We start from the raw sequence: 23,593 nt of genomic DNA on the forward strand, positions 1-23,593 counted from the left end.
ATTTTTAAAGGACTATATAAACAAACAGGGCTATGTAAATAAGAAAAAAAATGAGGTCATCTTTTTAAAATCTAAAAATGTTCTTCTCCTATGGGGTGAGCAGCAAAACCTCAGAAAGAACTGGCGCTTTTTTATCCCCGAGAGGCCGTCTCCGGCCCACAGTCTCCCAAGACACCAGGCCCGCCCCTCCCTTCCTCGCACCCACCAGGGAAGGCAGGCAGCCTGCGAGTCAGGGCTCCTGGGTTTTATTCCTGCCTCTGTGGGCTTCGCCTTGGATGCCCAAAGCTACTGCCCAACCCCAGCCACCACCTCCTGTGGGAATCGGTCCCCATCCCAGGCACCTATAAGACCCTTCTCCCACACAGACCTGCTTGGCATGCCGACCCACCTGCTCCCTCTACCCTGGCCCACACCTGGATCTGCTGAGCGGCTGCAAGGGGCTCTGCACGCTGCTTAGAAGCCATCTGTGTCCTCCCCACTCCATCTCCCTCGGCCCCATGCCTCGGATTTACTCTCCCCACATGTTTCCAGACCTCTTCTTCCAAAGCTGATGGCCGGAAGTCATTAGAGTGGTCCTGGGAGCTGCGTCTAGGTCATCAACAATCCTTAGGAGACACCCTTGTTTCAGCTGGAGCCCAGGAGGCTTCACGGTTTCCCAAGAACTTCTTCTACCACTGACCCCCCCACACCCCACCTGTGACCCTCTCCTGCCATCAACAGCATCACTCCAGGGACGCCTGGGTGGCTCAGTGGTTGAGCATCTGCCTTTGGCTCAGGTTGTGATCTCGGGGTCCTGGGATTGAGCCCCATATTGGGCTCCCCACAGGGAGCCTGCTTCTCCCTCTGCCTGTGTCTCTACCCCTCTCTCTGTGTCTCTCATTAAAAAAAAATAAATAAAAAAAAAGCAAAAAATTAGCATCACTCCATCCCCATCCTCCACGACTTGCCCCTCTGCCTTTCAGCCCCAGTATCCCTGGCTCTGTAAAGCACAGAAATGAGAACCATCAATATTTGCTGACGGGGTGCCTTTCAAATCATGTTCCACAGAGGTGTTTCAGAGGTTCTTCAAATGTCACTCGAGAGATTTATTCCAAAAGTAATAGTATGACTCCTCTTACCTAAAACTGGCATGGAAATTGGGCCTGCACATTCAAACACGTTCTATGGCACATCTCAGTGACACACCAACGACACACAATAGACGTGGCCACCTTAACCTGGTTTGTGCAGAACTCAGACTTAAGCCTGGGTAGATCTTGAACTTCAGTGTTAAAATATATCTTCGGGACACCAGGTGGCTCAGCGGGTGAGCATCTGCCTTCAGCTCAGGGTGTGATCCCACGGTCCCAGGATCAAGTCCCACATTGGGCTCCCTCTGCCTCTCCCTCTGCCTGTGTCTCTGCCACCCCCCAATAAATAAATAAAGAAAATCTTTAAAAAAATAAAAATAAAAAATAAAATATATCTTCAACTGGAAATATCAGAGCTCTTTACTGGGCATCTTTATGTTGTTGCTTCCCAAATTCAGGACTACATACGCTTCGATAAAGCCACACAAACAAGTACACTCTAAAACTTCCCATGATCTGAGAACATAGTATGTGGATTATCCCAAAAACGTCATCACTGATTGTGGGCTTCCTGTCTGAGTGTGTTGTAATAAGAAGGGATTCAAGCAGCGTCTTGATAGTGTCAGGGATGCAAACCAGAAGTCCCTTCTGCTCCTTCCCCAAAGTCCATATAAAACTGGACGGAAAATCATTCCGGGTTGAAGGTAAGTTGTTAGAAGTCTGTTACCATTCACATCACCGGATAGATATGATTGAGGGTTTTCTTAATACTGCACAACCAACCCAAAGCAAAAATAAAAAAGCAATAGTAGATGCTATAGTTGGTAAGCGATAAAATGATTATCTAGCACAGAAGCCAGCAAAATCTATAGAGGACCAAATACTAAATATCTTCGGCTTTGTGGGAGAGGATGTCTGTCATAATTAACTCCACCCTTGCAGTAGGACAGCAGCCATAAATAATGTATAAATGGATAGCATGACCGTGTCCCAATAAAATTTTATTTACAAAAACCAGGCAATGGCCTGGATTAGGCCCGTGGGCAGTAGTTTGTCAATCTCTGACCTAGACTCTGAGGTCTCAGTGTGGTTATTGATGGGCTTTCATTATGAGATGTCAAAATTTTGAATTGGAATGAGAAATGTTTATTAATAAACTACCACTGGAATCTGTTTCATATTATTGGCATCCCATGCAGGATTTGACTTTTAAAAACGGCTTCTAAGGCCACAGAAGTTTGCAGACAACTGGCAGAGACCTTTGCTGCTAAGAAAACGCTTTAGTGCCTGTTTTCAAATTAGGTTCATCCCGACTTATTCAGAAATCACATGTACTCTGGAGAGAGCCGCAGTCCAGGTCACTAGTGACAGGGGTGGGGTGTGGGGGGGCCTGACCCTACATCTCCCTGCCCTCAAATAATCTCATACATAGCCATTCCCAACTCACAGGGTGTGAATGGGCCTCCCCAGCAAAGGAGAGTCTGCAGAGCCCCCAAAGGCCCGCAGGCAGCTAGCTCCTACCTGGGCACACCCACCTGCCCAGGTACAAGCCCTCTACCTTCCTCAGGTGTCATATATAACAGCCTCCTCCGTGGTGGCTGGGGTGGGGGGGCTGTGCCAGCAGTGGGGCCATGAGCACCTGGACACTCCAGAAGCCCTGAGTCAGCACCCCATTAATCACAGAGGCTTTTATTCCCCAGGGAGAGCACAGGAAGGGGCGGGGACCAGATCTCTTGCTGGAACTGACGGCTCATTTCCTTCTAGGCCAGTCCCATCCTTTATGGATTCTTCTACACAGCTGGCACAGCCCACATGGACAAAAAGAGAATTTAGCAGTGAAGGAGGGGAGGGCATATGCCAGGTCTGGAGAGGATCCCCCCTGCACCCTCCCTCATGGTCCTCTCATATCTCTCCTTGCATCCCTTTGAGGTTTCTGTTTCCAGCTCAGTTCCAGGATTTCTGCACACCTAGCTGAATAAACCCAGTTACTGCCCTGAGGCCGCTGGTGGAGGAGACCCACACAGGCAGAAGGAAACAAGCGTTAAACGGAGGCATGAGATGCCCCAGGATGCCAGGGAAAGGGACCCATTCATTATGGTGCTACTGATTCCTACTAAAATGGGGATATTCCCGGGGAAGGCTCATTCTTGAAGCTGTTGCTGCTTTTCTTCAGGAAGCATCCTGGTGGAGAAGACAGGGCCAGGCCAATTTTGAAGCCAGAGGCTCTTCTCCCGCTTGTGGTGTGACCGTCTTTAAGTTGCTGAGCCTCTCTGTCCTCAGTTTCCTTATCTCTACATGAAGGGTGATAGAACCAAGACTCCTGGGGTCTGTGCAGCACTCAGGTTTGTCTATAAAGTGCCAGGCCCCGTGTGCAGTGTTGGTCGCTTCACTTCACTCTGATGCTTGGGGACCGGATGGCAGTGCATGGCAGACATGTCACAGTGCAGCAGCCAGGAAGGCAGAGAGGTGGCCAACCTGCCCGCATGGGTCAGGAGGGCTGCCTCGTGTATGGGGAGCCCTTACTATGTGTCCAGCAACATTTAGGGGCCTTCCCTGAATCTGCACAGTGACCTGTGAGGTAGGTACCATGACTTTCCCATTTTACAAGCGAGAAAGATGAGGCAAGGTGACCAAGCAACTTGCCTCCTCAACAGTGAATGCCTCACAAAACCGGTAAGTACTAGAGCTGGGATTTGAACTCAGAAAGATCCAGAGTCTCCAATAGGAAGCACTGCATCAAACCTCTCCTCTCAGAAGGAGGCACAAATGCTCAGTCCTTCTCCCTCAGAGTCCAGGGGATGATTCCTCCAGCTGCACTGGAAAACCCTGGTCACGGCCTGTGTCTCGCACACCCACGTCTGACCTGTGGGCAGAGGCCCGGGCCCAGCCACTCCATGGTTCAGGTGGCCACAGGGATGCCATCTTTGAGGGCTGCCAAGGCCCCATCCTCTTCTCTGTAAGTGAGAGAGCACTTGGAGGAAGGGGATGGGGCACCGCTCTCGGCACTCAGGCTGGCATGCCCCCCTGGCACTGGAAGCCCACAGACTCAAACACAGGGTGAGCATCACCAGAATCCCAAGGAAGAGGCCCTGGAGCACCCAAACATTGGCTGGATCTGAATCAAAATGTAGATTCCTGTAGCCCGGATCCCAAGAGTCTGATTCAGGGAACATGGGTAGGCCAGGGAATCTACCTTTTTTTTTTTTTTAAACCAGGCACCCCCACAACCTACTTAGGTGATTCTAATATACCCCCAAAGCTGGACAAAACCTCCATATTCCCAGCCCAAAGAGCTCTAACACTACACACCTCACCTGAACCTAACCTGGAACCACAGCACATACCTGAAGGGCTAAATATATATACACAGATACCTATACCGATGCTAGGCCCCTCCCTGGGCTAACTGGATCAGCATCTCTGCAGGCCGGGCCCTGCTACTAGAATTCTTAAAAACTTTCTGGATGATTCTAATGTGCAGCCAGGGCTGAGAACTCAACATCCTTTCAATTCTTCACCACAGGGAGGGCCCTGAAGAGATGCAGCTCAGTCTTCAACACCCACTGTGCTCCTCTGAGTAGGGAGGGGGTGGCCAGGGGTTCCTGAGGCAAGAGCCATCACAGGGACAGGTGGAGAGGGGAGCAGAGAAACTGGTGGAGCTCTGGCGTGTGGAGAGGCTATGATCCTTTGAGAGGAGTTGTTGCCAGGGACAGAATGGAAACTGAGGAATTGGGAAGACAACTGCATTTTGGGGGAGATGAGGTGGGAGCAGGGAAAGAGCAGTGGCCCTCAAGGTCTCTACTCCTGGCCAAGGAAGTCCTGGGGACTTCCGGTTTCCACAGAGGTTCAAGGAAGGCAATAGTAATAGTAATAATGATGATGATGATGATGATGATAATAATAATACACTTGAAAGAGGAAGAAGAGTCACAAGCTCATGCAAGAAAGACCAAAATGGTGCCCCCAGCAAGCAAACTCAACGATGACCCGTTTCTCACCTGTGCTGAAGACACCACTTTCGATGACCAAAACTAAAACACTGTTCTCTTTGGAAACCAGCGTTCATGTCCACTTCTGCTGCGTGGCCTTCCTCTCACGCTCTGCTCTTCCCTCCGGAAGGGAGAGCTTGCCTGGCCAGTATTTCTTGAAGCTCCGCCATGAACTAGTTAGAGGCTGCTGGGTTCGAGACTTGAATCCTGCAGGGGACGATCGGAAAGTACAGTCAAAGGGTTTGCTTGGTCCACTTCTTCAGACACAGAACGATCTCTGCCTGGTGCCAGGAGGCCCAGGTCCCTAAGCTGCTTGCCTGGGGCTGGGTCCCCATGTGCCCTGGGGAGACAGTGCAGCGTGGTGGCCCAGGCGCCCCATTGTACCTTGCACCTGGCACCTAACTTCTCAGAGCCCCTATTTCTCCACCAGAAGTAAGTAAAATTCCAAGGTCTCCCGTCCCCCTGGAGCACACACGCTGCCTGAGCCCCAGGACTGTGAATATGATGGACTCCACTCTTGTGATTAGCTTATGTTACAGGGCACGGCTGATCTCAAAATAGATTGCTCCACGGGCTTGACCTAACCAAGAAAGTCCTTTAAAAGCAGAATTTTTCTCTGGCTGGTGGCAGAGGAGAAAGTCATGGAGATTAGAATCAGGAGAATCTGACTCTCAAGTCTGCTGCCTTGAAGATGGAGGGAGAGGTGGAAAGGATTGAGGACTGTCTTTAGGGGATGAGAGCAGCCCCCTACCCCACTGACAACCAGCAGGAAAATAGGACCTGAGTCCTACAACCAACAGATCGTGCCTGGATTCCAACAACAAGCAAAGGAGGCTGGAAATGCAGAGCTTTCCCCAGAGCCTCAGGACAAGAGCTCAGCCCGCAGGTACCTTGATTTCATCTCTGAGCAGAAAATCCAGCCTCTCTATAACCAGACTTCTGACCCCCAGAACCATAAGCTAACAAATGAGCGCCACTCAGTTTGAGATGCTTTGTTACACGGCGGGGGGGTGGGGGACAAATACAACAGCACAAGTGATTTAGATTCAGGCCCGGGTGAAAATTAAATCCAACGATGAGACCTGAGAGCATACTGTACTCCCCAACTCACTAACCAAAAGAGCACATTCAAGGCCAAAGGAGGTCTGGTTCAGGGCAGGGGCTCAACAGTGATTCCAGGTCAGCAGGTGAATGGAGTGAGCACCAGTTTTTATTAATCAGCTTGCTAAGAACAGCAAGTACCTCCCAGGGGTTTTAATGATTTGGCTACACCAGTGGCTGGCTCTGCTCTGGGCGTTCCTTGGGCCACAGAGTGCCCGGGGACCTCGGTCTGGAGCGGCCTGCACACAGGCCTGGGGTACTGTCACCTTCCCTGTCTTGGGCACTGTGCTGTTGTACTGGCACAGCCTTGGAAGAATCTGTGTTCTGGCAACTACACCCCTCTGCTGATTGCCACGGAGCGTGCAGGTAACCGAAGCCACTGTGCGATCCCCTTGCTGCTCCAGAGTCCAGCCACACCACACCCCAGGGCAGCACCACACCACCGCACAGTGGCCTCCATCTATCATTTCATGATGCTGTTGTCCAAACCACCCAAGCTGGTCACCACTCCTCGGTGTTTATCGGCCCCAGATCTGACCCCAGGCCCTTTGGCAGATCTCAATTATTAATACAAACAGCTGTGCTCCAACCCTCCCAGTGTGGAAACACTGTTTTCTTAGAATACGCTATCCTATGAACACAGTCCACAATTCCCCACCTCTGAGCCTTGGCTCAAATGCTGCTGCCCTCCCCATCACAAGCGTGCCTACCTGGCCAAATCCTGCCCATCTTCCTTCAAAAGGCTCAGCCTGCCCCCCGAAAACCAGACATAAGTCCTGCCTCCCCAGAATACCCCAAGCGCATTTGTTGTGCCTCTTAAGATAAATAACAGAGCCCACTGCACAGAGACTCTCAGAGTCTTGCAGGCCTTGACTGCACACACCTGGGCAGGGCCAGCCTGACCCACTCCCCACCTGAGGGACTGGGACAGGGTCTCTCACACAGTTGGTGTAGAATAATTCTCTGTAGAACTTAACTGGGTGGCTCATTCATTGAACAGATATGCATTCAACAGCTACTTGGGATCAAGCCCAACCGTAAGTGCTTGGCACGCAGTAAAGATTCAGTCTATGCCTTCAAGGGGATCACAGTTGTAGGGGGCCAGGAAGGAAGGAATGCAGGAACACAGAGAGTCACCGGTTCAAAGTTACTACACCTTGAAGGTGTAAAGAAAAGAGTGGTCCAAATGACAGCGTCTGGGGTCCCTGGGTGGCTCAATGGTTGAGCGTCTGCCTTCCAATCAGGGCGTGATACCAGGGTCCTGGGATTGAATCCCACATTGAGCTCCCTGCAGGGAGCCTGCTTCTCCCTCTTGCCTGTGTCTCTGCCTCCCTCTCTGTGTCACTCATGAATAAATAAATAAAATTTTTAAAAAAATGACAGTGTCTGAATGGATGAGAGAGAAAGAGATAGTATTTTTTTCTAAGATTTTATTCATTCATTCATGAGAGACACAAAGATAGAAGCAGAGACACAGGCAGAGGGAGAAGCAGGCTCTCTGCAGGGAGCCCGATGTGGGACTTGATCCTGGGACTCCAGGATCAGGCCCTGGGTTGAAGGCAGGCACTAACTGCTGAGCCACCCAGGGATCCCAAGAGACAGTGTTTCAAACGGTAAGAAGTGTTCACAGACAGGAGAGCCCACACTGGCCGAATGTTCGACACATTGCATGCTGTCCATGTGGCTGGGGATGAGGGGCAGCGAGAGCTCACGAGGTGAGAGCTGGGCAGGGGGAGAAGCTGCCATATGGAACAGTCTGGACTTGATCTTGCGGTGGAGTGAGATCACTGAATCATTCTCATCAGTGAGGTAATGCGGTCAGGACCAGAAGGTGTGACTGGAGGGGGGAAGATGGGATCAAGTGGAGGAAGCGAGCCACTGTGCTCCCATCCACCAGTGGGGCCGGAACCACTCCTGGCCTCTGGCAGCAGGTGGGGGAGCTGGGCAGACGCACCTGCATCCGGGTCACCAGGAAATGTCACACACACCTGAGGTGCTACATGGCAAACGGAGCCCATGAGCTCACCTCTCCCCTCCTAAACACCAGTGAAATAAAAAGAGAAATGTGCAAGTGAGAACAGCTCCACGGTAGCACCAGCTGGCCAGCAAGTCTGAGGGAAAGCAGACAAGGAGGAATGACAGAAAAATCAAATCAAAGCTACGCCAGCCTCGCCCACCAGGGGCAGGGGAAGGCCCACCTGCCAAATCCCCAGGGGATCCTGTTGGAGACAGTGGGAGCTGCTGCAGGGCCGGCTGGTTGGAATTCCTGAAAACCAAGGATAATGAGTGAAATCTTTTGGGTTTCCAAAGAGACTAGAGCAGGAAGGAGAGGTGAACAAATACCACCTGCCCTACCCCTTCCTGTCTTCATTAGCATGACTCTTCTTCCAGGAGACGCTAGCCCTGACAGGTGGCTTGATTGCTCACGACAGAAACTCCTGAAGGATCCTTCAGCTCTTCCATCAACAGTGTGTGCCTGAAGATTCTTTGAGTCCCTTGCCTTGCCTCAAAATTCCCCCTATTTCCCTCGGTCCCAGACTGCTGTATTGTTTTCTTTGCATCATCCTGATGAAGCCCCACATCGGTGTATCCATTTCATTTTATTTTATTAAAGATTTTATTTATTTATTCAAGAGAGAGGCAGAGACACAGGCAGAGGGAGAAGCAGGCTCAGGCAGGGAGTCCAGTTTGGGACTCGATCCCAGGACCCTGGGATCATGACCTGAGCCGAAGGCAGATGCTCAACCACTGAGCCACCCAGGCGTCTCTGGTGTATCTATTTTATAGGAGACTTTCAATCCTCAGCAAATCCCGACCTTGCCTGCCTTCTCTGGAGATGCCAAAGCTCCATGGGGGTGAGGTTACTCCTTAGCCAGGTGAGCAGCTTTGTCTCTGCCTGTCCCCAAATCCTGAGAATCAAATTGACATTGGACTTGACATCCCCACCATTAATTGCCAGAGGGCAACAGAGACTGCGGAGCTCTGAAAAAAATGGGTTAAAAGATCCGTTACTCCGCCCCCTCTCAAAGCCAAAGAGAGAAGTACTAAAAATAGTCTGCTACCCACTTATCTTTTCTTAAAACAATTACTCAAGGAATTTACTACAACAAAATAAAAACTGTATCAGAATAAGTAATTTGAGAAAGGGCAAGACTGGGTACACAAGAAACACTGATGAATAATAAAGTAGAAAAATGTACAGTCAGATCTAAGCCCATGTGAATAACAATGGTCTCATCTCATTGGGAATCAGATACCATTTAATTCTGGACGTTAAGAGAGAAGCATGGGTTTTAGGTTTTTAATTTAAGGGTAACCATTTCTAGAAAAAAAATGAGATGCGGACCTTTTTTTTTAATTTTAATTTTAATTTATTTATGGTAGACACACACACACAGAGAGAGAGAGAGAGAGAGAGAGAGAGGCAGAGACACAGGCAGAGGGAGAAGCAGGCTCCATGCCGGGAGCCAGATGCAGGACTCGATCCCGGGACTCCAGGATCGCACCCTGGGCCAACGGCAGGTGCCAAACCGCTGCGCCGCCCAGGGATCCCCAAGATGTGGACCTTTTAATCACTATGTGTGAGAGGGAGGAACAAACAAAAAGTTCCATGAATTAATTCAATTAATTAAGCATCAGGAAAGGGACAGCTAAACAGGAAAGGAAAAAGTATCTTAACCCGAAGACATAGAATAAGCCCAAACATATCAATAAATGTAAGAATGTGACTAAATTAAATTACTCTATTTTAAGATAAGACATTAGGTTGAGTGAAAAAAAAAACCCCAAAAATCCAGCCATATGCTGTTTGGAAGTGATACACTTAGAACAAATTGACAAAAGTTGAACTCAAAAGAAATGGCAAGGAGACATAACAAGCAAAATGGTAATGAAAACAATGTAGGAAAGTTAATATTAAAATCAGACAGGGACACCTGGGTGGCTCAGCAGTTGAGCGTCTGCCTTCGGCTCAGGGTGTGATCCCGGGATCTGGGATCAAGTCCCACGTCGGGCTCCCTGCATGGAGCCTGCTTCTCCCTCTGCCTGTGTCTCTGCCTCTCTCTCTCATTGTCTCTCATGAATAAATAAATAAAATCTTTTTTAAAAAATCAGACAAAATGCAAAAATGTTAAATAGGATAAAAGGGGGCATTTTCGATGGCTAACAGATCTGTTTCTCCAAGAAGACACAAGAATCATGAACCTTGCCTTTGCCCTGAACTACAGAACCATAAAATATATAAAATAATATAGGTTTTTTTGTGTTTTTTTTATTGGAGTTCGATTTGCCAACATATAGTATAACACCCAGTGCTCATCCTGTCAAGTGTCCCCCTCAGTGCCCGTCACCCAGTTTTAGAACCACAAGGAGGAGACAAATGCAGAACAGTATAGATTTTGAACACACTACTCTTAGTCTGATGGTATAAATAACTGCCAAAGAAAGGAATGGAAGATTTGAAGATACAGTTCGTGAGCTTAACTTCATCTATATGCAAGAGGCAGAGAAAACATATTTTTCTCGAATGTCCTCATACTAGACTATAAGAAAATCTCAAATTCCAACATGTATACCACAGTCTCCGTTCCCAACGCAACAGAATTAGAAATCAACAAACGGCAAAATATATATAATATAAAAAAAATGTAAACTACGCACATGGCAATTTAAAAACGCTTTTCTAAATAACTGGAGTCAAAGAGGCACAAGATTACAACTGTAGCATATTTATAAACGTGCAACACTGAGAACCCTGCTTTTAAAAAGCTGGGGAATGTAACCGAACAGCATTAGGAGGGAGATTCAGACTTTAAATGCTTTGATGATAAAATAAGAAAGCTCAAAACCAATCGATGAAGCATCTAACCCAAGAAAGTGAGAAAGGGGTAAAATAGGCAAAACAATCCGTCAGTACGAGAACGAGAAGCGTGCAGCGACCATCACAAGAGACACTGTTCTCCGAGACCAACGACAGGGATAAATCAACCGCTGGCTAATCTGAGCAGCAGCCAAGAGCGAGATGTCAGAGCCACCACCAAGAAGGGCGACGGCAACACGTATCCGAACACTTTTAAAAATCGAGAGAAATTAATACGTCACTTGATGTCAGTGAACTTGAAAACCGATCATTTTCTAGAAAATTATAAATTGTAAAAGTGAAGAAAGGGGAGAAAACCTGACATCGCAGGAATGTTAGGAGAGACAGAAGCATCTGTCAAAGGTGGAATGACAGTGGAGGAGGGATGCATCCCTTAAGTGAGAAAGCTGGGACAACTGGCTGCCTCTCCCTTCAACAAGCAATGGCGAAGTGTCCACGACGACGTGGTGGCTGCTGTTCCGGGCCCTGGAGATCCAGTAGCGAACAAAGCAGAAAAGGCCTTTCTGGAGTTGAGGCTGTTGCCAGGGAAGACGGTCCCTAAACCTTCAACAGGTCAAATCAACGGTACGACAGCAAAATGGGATGATTCCAAGTGAGGGAGGGTGGAGGATCCTATTTTAAATAGGGTACGGGCACCATACCCACACACATGTATTTGGATTAAAGAAATAAAACACAGCAGCGAATCCACAAAATACCAGAACTATTACGATATTTGTGTGACGTAGTGTCAGAAAATGACTTTCAGAGCCTGAACTGGACCTCAGGGTCCTTAAAGGAGGAGATGAATGCAACTACATAAAAATATTAAGCACCATATATAGCAAAAGGCCCCAGCAACAGTTACAAAGCAAATAACAGCCTACCTATAAATATTTGTAACATACCAAAAAAAAGGTTAATATTTATGATAAGTACTCACTAAATAATACAAGAGGCTAATAAAAAGATAATAAAGCACTGGGCATGGAGCCTGCTTAAGATTCTCTCTCTCCCTCTTCTTTTGCCCCTCTTCCCGCCCTCTCTAAAAAAAAGAAGAAAAATGGAAATGCCTACTAAAGATCTGCAAAGACGCTTGGCCTCACTAATAATTAAAGGGCTTTATAGGGATCCCTGGGTTTAGCTATATAGGGATCCTCAGTGGTTTAGCACCTGCCTTCGGCCCAGGGCTTGATCCTGGAGTCCCCAGATTGAGTCCCACATCAGGCTCCCTGCATGGAGCCTGCTTCTCCCTCTGCCTGTGTGTCTCTCATGAATAAACAAATAAATCTTTTTTTTTTTAAAAGGGCTATATAAGTTAAAGTCCATATCAACTTTCCATTTGGTTGGCAAAGGGGGAAACGACTGCCACCATCAGTGCTGGCGAGAAGTGGCCAAAATTTATGTCAACCCAGCAGCTAGCTTCCCAAGCATGCACACAAACGCACGTCATCTTACACAAACGTGCACACAGACACACACGTGTGTGTGATCACCGCAGCAACATTTTTACCAGTGAATGCAGAAACCTGAATACCCATCACCAGGGAAGTGATTTAAGAAGTAAGTGATGGTCACTCCACCCAATGGAATAGTAGTGGGACAATAACTTTTTTCTTGATTAAAAATAATCAGACACTCCTACCAATAACAGAGATTCTTCGTGGCTTTACCTGTGTGTTGAAGGTGGGGTTCAGCCCTTCTCCCCCCAACAGCCTGCGGGATGGAAAGCAGGACCGGGACCCCGTTTTTTCACACGAGGCTTAGCAAGGCTAAGAGACCCGACAAGAGGTGGACTCCGGGGTGTCTGACCCAAGAACCTCCACTCTTAGCTACTGCACAAGCTTCCTGTCAGTGTGTGGAAGGGTGTGAGAAACGGGGAAGGGCAGCGTCACAGACACACACCCGTCCGCGTAGCTGTGAGTGCTGTGGACAGGACTGGGAAGTGATGGGCTTTGGAGCCACGTTTTCTTCCTTACCCGTTCCTATTTTCTTTCTTATATTTCTTCCTTACATTTCTATATGTTCATTAAAAAAAAAAAAACAAGCATGTTATCACTTCTAGGATTTAAAGATTGTAATTTCAAAATGATTTCAGAATGTCTTCTTTTTAGAAAAGAGCTCAACAGGGAAGCCCTATTAGGGCAAGAAGTGCAGGCCCCACCCAAAACCTCAGGGAGGGAGGGAGGGCTGTCCTCCCCACTCCCCACCCTCCCTGAGGAACCAAAGCAGCGCAGCACGGCCTCTGCTGGCAGGTGGAAGGCGCCCCACATCCGATGTGGGCACTGAGGTTGGCATCACTGTAGGGGAAGTTCAGCGGTGAAAGAGTTAAAGAAAACCCCCAGATGCCTGCCGGGGCATCTGCCTCAAGAGAGGAGGGCTGGCAAGGCAGCCAGGGGGCTAGGACTCCAGGACTGGACCTCACACCCTGACCCCAGGGAAGGCCCTGGCTGCCCTCCGGACATCCCACCTGTCCCTCCACCTTTAGTGGGACATCTGCAGACGGGGCTGGCACGTGGCTATGCGGAGTTTGATGTGCTTGGGGTGGGGAACTGTGGGACCAATCTTTCTATTTTTATTTTCATTTCTGCTATCCTGTTCTGAGGGTCAATAAGAAAACATGCACATCCAGGACCCCGGGACACACATGGCAGGATCACACGGAATAATCTTGGTGGGTCATGCTGTCTACTTAGCAACTGGGAGGGGAGACGAGGAGAATTGCTGGCATGCCTCATGCACCCGACCCCATAGAGTATGCACAGTGCAGAGTATTGTCCCAGACATCAGCAGGCCCTGGCTTCAGACCCTGGTTTTACCCATTACTAGCTGTGTGGCCTCAGCTGAATTACTTAACTTCTCTGAGCTTCACTTTCTTCGTTGAGTAAAAAAGGAAAAACATCACGCTTCCTTGGGTTTGTGGTGCAGATCAGATGAGACAACACATGTGAGATGTGGTACAGCCTCGGCGTACATGGGGCACTCAACCAATACCCACGCCCTTCTTGTTATGGTGGGAAAACTTGCCCTTCTTCGGCCCATCTCTCTGCCTATAGCTCCTGTTTGAGGACTGTCTCTGCAAGGTTCCCTGCCACCTTCCCTGTGGCCAGGCTTGGGGCTCTCACTTTCCTGGGGTGCTCACCTTGGCTCCTTCCGGGCTCCTGGTTGCGTTCCCCAGACCAGAGGCTGCTCCCGCCCGTGGAGTAGTGACGTGGCCCAGACAAGGGAAGAGGGTGAGGAGAAAGGCAGGGGGTCTCAGAGCCTTTGACATGGATAAGACGTACTCTGAGAATACTTGGGAAATGTTTTCCAGTAAAAAAGCAGGGTTTTTAAAAATAGAGGATGATGGGACGCCTGGGTTGAGCATCTGCCTTCGGTCCAGGGCGTGATCCCAGGGTCCCAGGATCGAGTCCCACATTGGGCTCCCTGCATGGAGCCTGCTTCTCCCTCTGCCTGTGTCTCTGTCACCCCCCCCACCTCTCCCTGTCTCTCATGAATAAATAAATAAAAATTTTAAAAAAGTGTTTAAAAAAATAGAGGACGGGGATGCATTTCCATTTGTACTGAGGATAGAGAAAGAGGAACATCAAGTGCAGGATAACAGATTCTGTTTCATGATAGGCAGGCATATGGGGGCCCATTGCCTGTATTGGGGCCCGAAATTCCATTTTCAGGCACTCAGGGAAGGGCACGTAGAGTCCCGGAGACCAGAGAGGCAGGAAGATGCGAGCTGCCAGGGCCCAGGTGCAGGGCACAGGAATCGTTTCCTGCCATACCGGGCACGCGTCGGGGAGGGGGGGCCCTCTTGCACTGGAAGTCCCCTCACTGGTACAGTAGAAAGCCCACCGGACTGGCCCATGCGTGGGGTCCCGCTGCATCCAGCCGAGTGTACTCCCTGTCTCTGCGCTAGGCCGCAAGGTGCCAAGGCGAAGAGGCCTGGCCCCTGCCTCAGGTGTCATGGATCGCGTGGGGAAGGTGGGCCAGAAAATCAGTGATCATGGCTCTTTCTCCCAAAGAACCCCGAACTTGGGTGGCTTCCTCCCAAAAAAGGCTCATAATTACCTTCCCCTGTTTGTAGAGACAGAAGGGAGGGGTCGGGAAGGAAACCAACATTTGTTGAGAGCCTGCCGTGCGCCCAAGCTGCCCCTGCACTCCCACTGTCGCACTGATGCCACGGGCAGGCTCCCCTCTCCACTGTGCGACAGCCCAGGGTGCGGAGCTTTAGAAACCAGAGAGATATGGGTGGGCAGCCTTGCACAGTAGGACAGCCCCAGGCTTTGGGTGCAGACAAAACCGGGCACCCCGATCTCTGCCACCACGTGGCCTCAGGTGGCACTTAACCCTTTGGGTCTTAGTTTTCCCATCACTAAAACAGACCGTGCGAGACTTCAAGGATACGGAGCTGACTTTCCAGAACGTGACCTCTTCTGGTTATTTCTGATCAGTTTAGCTTTACTTACACTTACGAGGATTTTGTTTGCTAAAAGAAGTTTCCAGATCCCATCACAGGAGGCACACAGAGAAATGAGCAGGTGGCGATCCCGGGAGACCCCCACGGAAAGCAGAACCTCAACCGCCAGGCCACCTTCGGGAGGAGGTTAGTGATCGAGACCCGCCGGGAGGAAGGAAGGGTGTGTGTGTTTGGAGGGACAATTGCCTTGTGTCCCCACAGTGACTGCCTCCCTAGCCAAGAGGGGAAGCCTGGTGACCCAGGACCCCCCAGGGGCCCAGCCAAGCTTCTGGTCCCAGCCTGCCCCCGCACCTGCCCGCTGCCGGCCCTCCCCCACCGCCCCCAGGTCGAGGGCTCAGTCAGGCAGAAGAGGTGGTGCCAAAGGAAACTGCTACAGAGCTCTCTGGGTCTGCTCTGCTGTTCTTCCTTTTTTTGGACCCTGCGGCTGATTGAGTGGGTACCTTTTTCCATAGAGAGTTTCCACTCCATCAGTTATTGACATCGCCACCACGTCTATGTAGGTTGTCAGGGCTGGTGAACCGGATCAGGCCTGTGGGGCCCTTCACCATTTACTGGTGGTGGTGGGGGGGAGTTGGAGGGCCTGGATTGGCCCTCAGAGCCACTATAGTGGGGTGAACGGCGGGACAGCCCCTCCCCTGGCAGGGCCACCTCTCGTCTGCTCCGTCCCTTTGCGAAGGCATTTCCACGGTGGGATCTCTGGGCCTCGGTGAACCAGTCTGTAAAATGGGACTAAAAGGAGCACCTACCTGGCTGGATGGTGGGGAGCCTCAACCAGGTAACACACTTAGAAGGCTTAGAGGAGTGCCCAGACTACAGCCTCAAGAAGTGTCAATAAGCGTGGGTGCGGTTCTTTCTCATGGCACCCTTGCTAAGACCCAGTGCCCGTCTCCCGATCTGGGCTGAGACGTAACAGGGTCTGAGCTGCCCTCCTAAGCTCACCCTCTCTATAAGGCCCACGAAACCACCCTGATATCCAGCTCTCTCCCTGCCCTCTCCTGTCCCAAATCCTCCAGTGGTTCCTGCTGGAGAGTACAGGCTACACTTGGGATCAGCTTCACAAAAATGCCAAGACACCCCTGACGTCAACGTTCCCGTACCAAACCCTGCCCCTGGAGCCACAATGTCTGCTCTCAGTGTTCATGTTCCCCTTCCAAGCACATCTCTGTCCCTAATGCTTTTCTCCATTCCCCCGTGGCCTAATCCAACCACATCCGCCCGTGTGAGCCAAGCTCACATGCCACCTCCTCCAGGAAGCCCTCCCTGACCTACCCTCCCGGGCCAGAAACGATCTCTTATTTACAGCATTTGGTCTCTTTATTGTGGCATTTACCTCCTCTACCCCTGCGTGTGCAATAAAATACACACACATTCTTGTCGGCATCACAGACAAACCACACGAGCTTTGAGGACAGGACTGGGATGTGTGTGATTCATCTCTGTATCACTCACAAAGCCTTGAACATAATTGGTGACAATAAATGAGTGAATAAACACTGAGTTATCTCAATTTACTACCCCTGGGTAACGGGGGAAAATATCTGTAGGTGGGTTGGTGAAGATGAATCAACATCCCGACAGTATCCACACACTTTTTTTGGTTCGTCTTGAGGGAACCAGCAGATGGGGGTGTCATCCAGGCACTGGGACCACAAGGGGCTCACAGCCCCACCCTAACCCGGTCTCCAATGCTGAGTCCCAGGCCAGCAGCCCCGAGCCCGGGGTCAGATTCTAAGCCTCAGCACGGAGGTCTTAAAGGTCAGCCAAGCACCCTAAAGTCCAGGGGCCATCATGACCCTCTCCCTCACCCCCCACATCCCATGTGCCACCGGGTTCTCACAGAACTGGCTCCTGAAGCGCCTCCAGCCTGTCAGCTCCTCTCCACTGCACTGGCCCGGGGCCACCCTCCACGCGGCGCAGGGTGGTATCTCTGCATCACAGAAGAGGCACGCGCCACGGTGCCCCCTGACCATTCCTGAGGCCTGCTGACTGCCGTCAGGAATCCAGATCCCTCTGGAAGGGGTCAGAGCCTCTTCCCCACAGGAACGACCATGAGCACCCAGCCTCCCCCTTCCCCTGCCATGATCTCCCACCCCTGGCCTCTCAGCCATCTGAAAACACCTGAGCCTCCTCCCCAGCCTTTGAACCGTTGTTTGCATCGTCCCCACTCTCAGGAGGGTCCCCCCACCCTTAAGAGGGTCCTCCCCCTCCCCTTCTCCACAAGCAGGCTCCCACCCATCCCCTGAAGGTTTGGCTCTGGCGAAGCCTCCTTCTGCACCAGCCCCACTGCTGTCTGGGAACCTTCTAGAAGCCCCGTCTCTCATGCTCTGGCCCTTCGTCTGGGGCTCTGCTGCAACACACCAACCATGAGCCCCGTGCAGGCTGCCCTCCCCTGTCTGCCGCCCCGTAGACAGCAGGCTCAAGGACAGGAAGAGCGTGAGGACCAAGCACACCTGCACCAGCCTGCCCCCTCCCGCCCCCTCCCCCGTGTTGCCCCTGACATCACCACACCCAGAAGCTCACCTTCCAGGACCAGCAACAGGTGATGCTGCCAACCTGGCAGGTCCACGGCCCACCTGAATGACCCCGGGGACCTCCCCGGGGAATCTGCCATCTCTCTGCACTGCGACCCCCCGGGCCCCTAGCAGCCCTCCCCTTGCCTTGGTCTCTCTCCGGGGTCCACGTCCCCTTCTGTCAAACCAAAGACCGAACATGCCCATCTCTACAGAACCCCTTCTGTTCTACCTCCCTGCTGAGGAGTTGGTATGGTTAACCAGCCCGAATCACTCTCCCCAATCAAAGGAAAACAAACAGAGAGAACCAGGCCTCCTCCTCTGCTCCTCCAGAAAGCCCAGATGCATCTCTAGCTCTGCAAATATGCTAGGTGCCCTATGGATCCTCGATGGGATGCTCTCCGTAGAGGCAACGTCTATGTGTCTATGTCCTCGTGAGCCAAGGATTTAAAACACTGATGCATATCTGTTCCCTTTCTTTCTTTCTTTCTTTCTTTTTCTTTCTTTCTTTCTTTCTTTCTTTCTTTCTTTCTTTCTTTCTTTCTTTCTTTCTTTCTTTCTTTCTTTCTTTCTTTCTTTCTTTTCTTTCTTTCTTTCTTTCTTTCTTTTTCTTTTCTCTTTCTTTCTCTTTCTTTCTTTCTTCTTTCTTTCTTTCTTCTTTCTTTTTTTCAATTTTCACAACTGGGTGAGATCGGCCTTTCTCACTTTCATTTCACAGATGTAGTGAGGCTCGGGGAGGGGAGCGGCCCCTAGGTCATCACCCCACAGCTGCCTGGGGCCTCACCCGACAGACAGGCAGGGACTTCGACAAAACAACAGCACACGCCTCCCTCTGTGCTGTTCCGTGAGCTTTCTTCGCACAGGCAGAAACACCCCGAGAGGTGAGGGCACAAAGCCCCACAGTGAGCTGCTGGCCGGGAGACGCCTAGATCCTAGAAGCCAGGCTCCCTCCAGGCCCAACATTCCAGACAGTAGGCAATGCTGAGAACCCGACGTCTCAGCCAAGAGGCCTGGATTCCGGCGCCCTTTGCCATCGCAGATGCCCAATCCAGGACAACAGAAACTGCACCCGTGACACAGGGCAATGCCTTGCTCTTCCTGCTGGTCTCCCAGGCCCTTCTGGCTTCCTCCTCTAGCACCCCCAGTGAGGGCTGACTGCATGTGAGAGACAGAGGGTAAGGATTTAGGGCCGTGATTCTGGGCCCTTCTTCTGGGTCTGGCTCTCTCACTTGTTACCCATGGCCTTGTGCCATTCCTTTGAGGACATACGGGTCCCAACTTCCAAAGTATACTACAAACACTTAAATGGGGGCTCGCTTAAGGCCCTCTGTGTGGACTCGCTCAGTGTATAACCCGCATGACCGTGCACAGCCCATGACGTCTCACCATCCCCACACAGCACTCATCGCCACTGTAATTAAGGAGCTAATGCATTATTACTCACTCTCTCCTTAAAGAATATAAGTTCTCAGGGAAGAACCAGGCCTTTTTTCTCATTCCCAAGCTGTAGCCCAGCCCCTAGCATAGTATCAACCAGAATAGGCACTCAAGAAATGCATGCTGGCATGATAAACTCATTGAGCCACTCACTCAGGCATTGACTTGGAGGAGGAAGGGACTCGCCTGGGCTGAAGGTGACAGGCGGGCTGTGCTGGTCCCAGCTCTGCCCTGAGCTTCCCCCGTGCCCTTGAGCAAAGCATTTCTACTCTCCAGCCCGCTTCCCTCATCTATGACATGGACTACAGGGTCACACCTTCTGTGCCACGTTCGTGTGATGCTGAGGAGCGTACCGCCTTGACTCTGGTCCCGGGCACCTCACTGGCCTCACCCACGTCCTGACCCTGGTGTCCCATGGTTTCTCTAGGTTTTGTCCACATCCAGGCATATGGGAGGGGCCCAGGAAAGCAAGGAGAGAAGGACTCCCAGGCAGGGGGTGGCATATGCCCCAGTTGGGAGAGTACTTGGTGGGGATCCCTGGGTGGCTCAGCAGTTGAGCGCCGCCTTTGGCCCAGGGCCTGATCCTGGGGTCCTGGGATCGAGTCCCGCGTCGGGCTCCCTGCATGGAGCCTGCTTCTCCCTCTGCCTGTGTCTCTGCCTCTCTCTGTGTGTCTCTCATGAATAAATAAATAAAATATTTTTTTTTAAAAAAGGTCACTGCTGGGCCACATGTTGGGGACAAGAAAAATGACACCGACAGTGACCTGACCCAGGACCACGGCGTGCTCAAGGGCCTTCACGTCAATCTTGCTCACCTCCAGCCTTGGCATGAGGAAGGAGGGAAGTGATCTCCCTGAGGTCAGAGTTAGGCAGTGCTGCAGCCAGGACTGACCCTGAGCATCCTGTGGGCAAGTCTAGACCCTTGACACAGCGTGGCTCCTCCCAGCCTGGGCACAACCGGTTCCAACCAGCAGAATCCACTCAGCCTTCTGGGCTGTGGCAATTCCCTGGGGTGCGCCTGGTGGGTGGGTGTCTGGGTGTGTGGGGAGGGGCAGCAGCACACTGTTGGTTAAAACCCAGACAACACAAGTCACCAGAGTGACAGGTTCCCCAGGGGTGGCACCAGGCGTCAGAGGAAGAAGTTACATAGAAGGGACAGGACAGGGGGGTTTGAGGACCTGAGGGCTGATGGAGGGGATGGACCTGGCATCGTGGGCTGGGGAGACAACATCTGCATGGTGTGGTTGCAGGGGACCCTGCACAGGGGTCTAAAGAGCTGCACGCCCCCTGAGGGGAAGTCACTTCCCCACCCGGACAGCGAGCTGGCCGGCGGGCACCTGTGATCAGACCCTGGGGAAACAGAGGAGCACGTTCCCCTCTGAGGAACTCCCACCAGTCCAGCCTCAGTTTACCCCGTGTATGACCTGCTGTCACGCCAGCAAACTGCCACCAAACTCAGTGGCTTCAAACAACACCAATCTATTATCTTAGAGTCTGGAGGTCAGAAATCCATGGGTTTCACCGGGCTACATCCAAGGGGCTCACAGGGCTCTGTTTCTTCTGGAAGCTCTGGGGAGAAGCCCTTGTGTGTTGACGTTTCCAGGTTCTGGAAGCTGCCTGAATGCCTTGGTTGCTGGCCCCCTCCATCTTCAGGGCCAGCCTTCCTCACATCTGACATGGATCCTCCTCTTCCTCTTCCACATGTAAAGGGCCTGGTGACAGCACATCATCCAGGAGCATCCCCCTATTCTACAGTCAGCTGGTGTGCAGCCATCCTCCTCTCTGCTGCCTTCATTCCTCTTTGTCATGCAAAGTAACTTAGTGACAGGTTCTGGGATTCAGGACGTGGACACCTTTTGGAGGCCTTGATTCCGCCTATCATGCTGCACGTACAGAACTCATCTCCCCCAAATTTAGCTGCAGGAGACAGAAGCGCAGGCAGAGAGGGAGGGAGAGACGAGACGAGGTGGTGGTGTGTGTGGGGGGATGCAGGGCAGGCCTACACGCACTCACATCCTACCAGCAGCTGCCGTGGCAGCTTCCTGGTCCCCTGCTTGGTGCACATTGCCCTTAGAAAACTCGTCATGTTTCCACACCGAACCAGGCATGTGCAGTTTCCACAGTGACTGCAGGAGCAGAGCCAGAAATAACCTTGCTGAGGTGGAAAACATCCCTTCCTTGGTGCTCCACTGGCTCCCAGACACTCACTCTCCCTTGTCGCTGTGGTCCTGCAGGCACAAGAGGCCCTTCCAGGGCTTGGTGGTCACTTGGGGGGACGGGCGCAGTGTGGATTCGCCCCCAGGGATCTGAGTGCGCCCTGAGGCTGGGCTAGCACCCTCGCCTCCTCATGCGTCATGGAGAGCTGTCTCCCCACCTTCTTGGGCTCACCACCGCTGAGCTGGAGGGCCCTACAGCATCGCAGCCCTTCCTTCTCTGACGTCTGGCCACCAAACGCTGGGATGCGCTGGGCACGCCCTTGGCCCTGACACATATGCTGCTCAGCCCTTGCCCCTCCTCGGGCTTCCAGGATGCGACTGGATCCTGCCTGGGATGCGGGCCCAAACAGGGAAGCGACCACTCTCACGAGCCCAGGTGGTCCCCTGCTCTGCCGTTGGGGGAGGGGTGGCAAGCCCACCCGCCTTTTGCATGTCTGCCCTGGGAGACCCATAAGGGAGCTGGCTCCAAACTCTATCTCCTCCCAAGGTTCCCCTCACCCTCTAGGGAGGTTTCCTCTAAGAACAGGATCTCATCCCCTGTGGGGGCTAAAAGATGTGCTGAAGTATAGAGGAGGCCAACAAATACCTAGGCCGCGCTGTCCACACGACACGTATGACATGGTGTCCTTGGGACCCTGGGAAATACTCACCATGGCCTTCTCATGTTTTACCCGTCAGAGGCAAACAAGAGTGAGCACAACTTCTACGTGCTGGGTCGTGGGCTGAGCATTTTGCATGTACTTAGTTCACTGGCTCCTCACCTGGACTCAACCCTTATCAGTCCCATTTTACAGAGAAGCGGAGACTCCGAGAAAGCAAACAACTTACTCAAGGTCACACAGCCAGACAGTGGTAGAGCCCAGACTGGACCCCCATGTCCCAGATCCCAAAGCTGAGGCTACTATAGCTACTGTGTCACTTTGGGGGGCGGGGGAGGGGGTTGGGGGGTGGACATGGAGGGAGGACGCTCACACTAAATGCTGTGTTTCCAAATTGCCTCCTAAAAAAGCCCAGAGCCATGCAAGTGTCTTCAGTTTTGTGTCTTTGTATATACTACGATTCCTTGTAAGATTATGAGCGAAAAAGAAGTGAGGAGAGGGGGAGGTTCCACTATTTAAAAGGTTCGGCAGTCACCAACCCCATCCTTGCGCTGGGGACAAGGCCAAGGCCCAGAAGCAGATGTGTCTTGCTCAAAGGCAAGGCCTTTGCTGCCGAAGCCAGAGAGCTTTGCTTGTTTCTCCTGCTCCTTGAAGGAGCCTCCGCTTATTCTCCATTCAAGCCCTCTGCACCGCTTGGCACAGAATTTAGAATCAGATGTGGTGTGGGTCCTGGCTTGCTTTCGCCGTGCTGAATGCCTGGCGGCCTGGCAGTGAGGGCAGCAGAGTCTCCGTTTCCTCACCTGTACCGTAGGGCCCGTGTGGGTTAGGCAAGAGCAGGCACAGACAGGTCGTGTGTCAGGCCTGAGCCGTGCGTCGCGATCACGAGTCCTGAGCGCGGTGACAGGGTGAAGGAAAGAGCCCTATACTTTGAATCAAAAGCCTCTAGCAAAGCCCCAGCTTTGATACTCACCACTACGTGCCTTCAGCCACCCACTTGACTGCTGGGAGTCTTACTCTTGGAGATAAAATCGTCTCCATGAGGGATCGGGAAGAATTTGAAATGAAGTAACGCAGGGAAATGCTGGAGGCTCAAGCAGCCCCTGGATGAGGGAATCCCAGCCTCCACCCTACACACCATCTGACTCCATAGCTGAGGGGCAGGGCTAGGAATCCTGCATTTTTCCAAGCCCCTCTTCCCCCACCATCACGCTATCCCAGGTAGTCAACGGACCACATGGAGAAATCACTCCAGAAAGCCCTCAATATGTGTTTGTTCAACAGAAGAGACGAATCCTTGAACATCTGTTGAGCTGCACATGGCTGCTGGAAGGCATGGGCCGGA

The 23,593-nt window shown here is 51.7% G+C and overlaps 1 protein-coding gene across 5 annotated transcripts in view; it reads right to left on the reverse strand.

Moving 5' to 3' along the window:
• HIVEP3 (HIVEP zinc finger 3) overlaps nt 1-23,593 on the reverse strand; it is a 457,593-nt gene that overhangs the window by 88,616 nt on the left and 345,384 nt on the right. For 4 of the 5 annotated variants that reach the window (XM_041738462.1, XM_041738466.1, XM_041738463.1 and 1 more), the window contains one exon: nt 5,069-5,266. The gene's annotated coding sequence lies outside the window, so the exon portion shown is untranslated. Of the gene's footprint in view, nt 1-5,068; nt 5,267-8,358; nt 8,382-23,593 lie in introns of those variants that run through there. The other variant, XM_041738465.1, reaches the window with a different exon arrangement.

This window comes from Vulpes lagopus, chromosome 23 (genome assembly GCF_018345385.1).
Source record: "Vulpes lagopus strain Blue_001 chromosome 23, ASM1834538v1, whole genome shotgun sequence".
Classification (NCBI taxonomy): Eukaryota; Metazoa; Chordata; class Mammalia; order Carnivora; family Canidae; genus Vulpes; species Vulpes lagopus.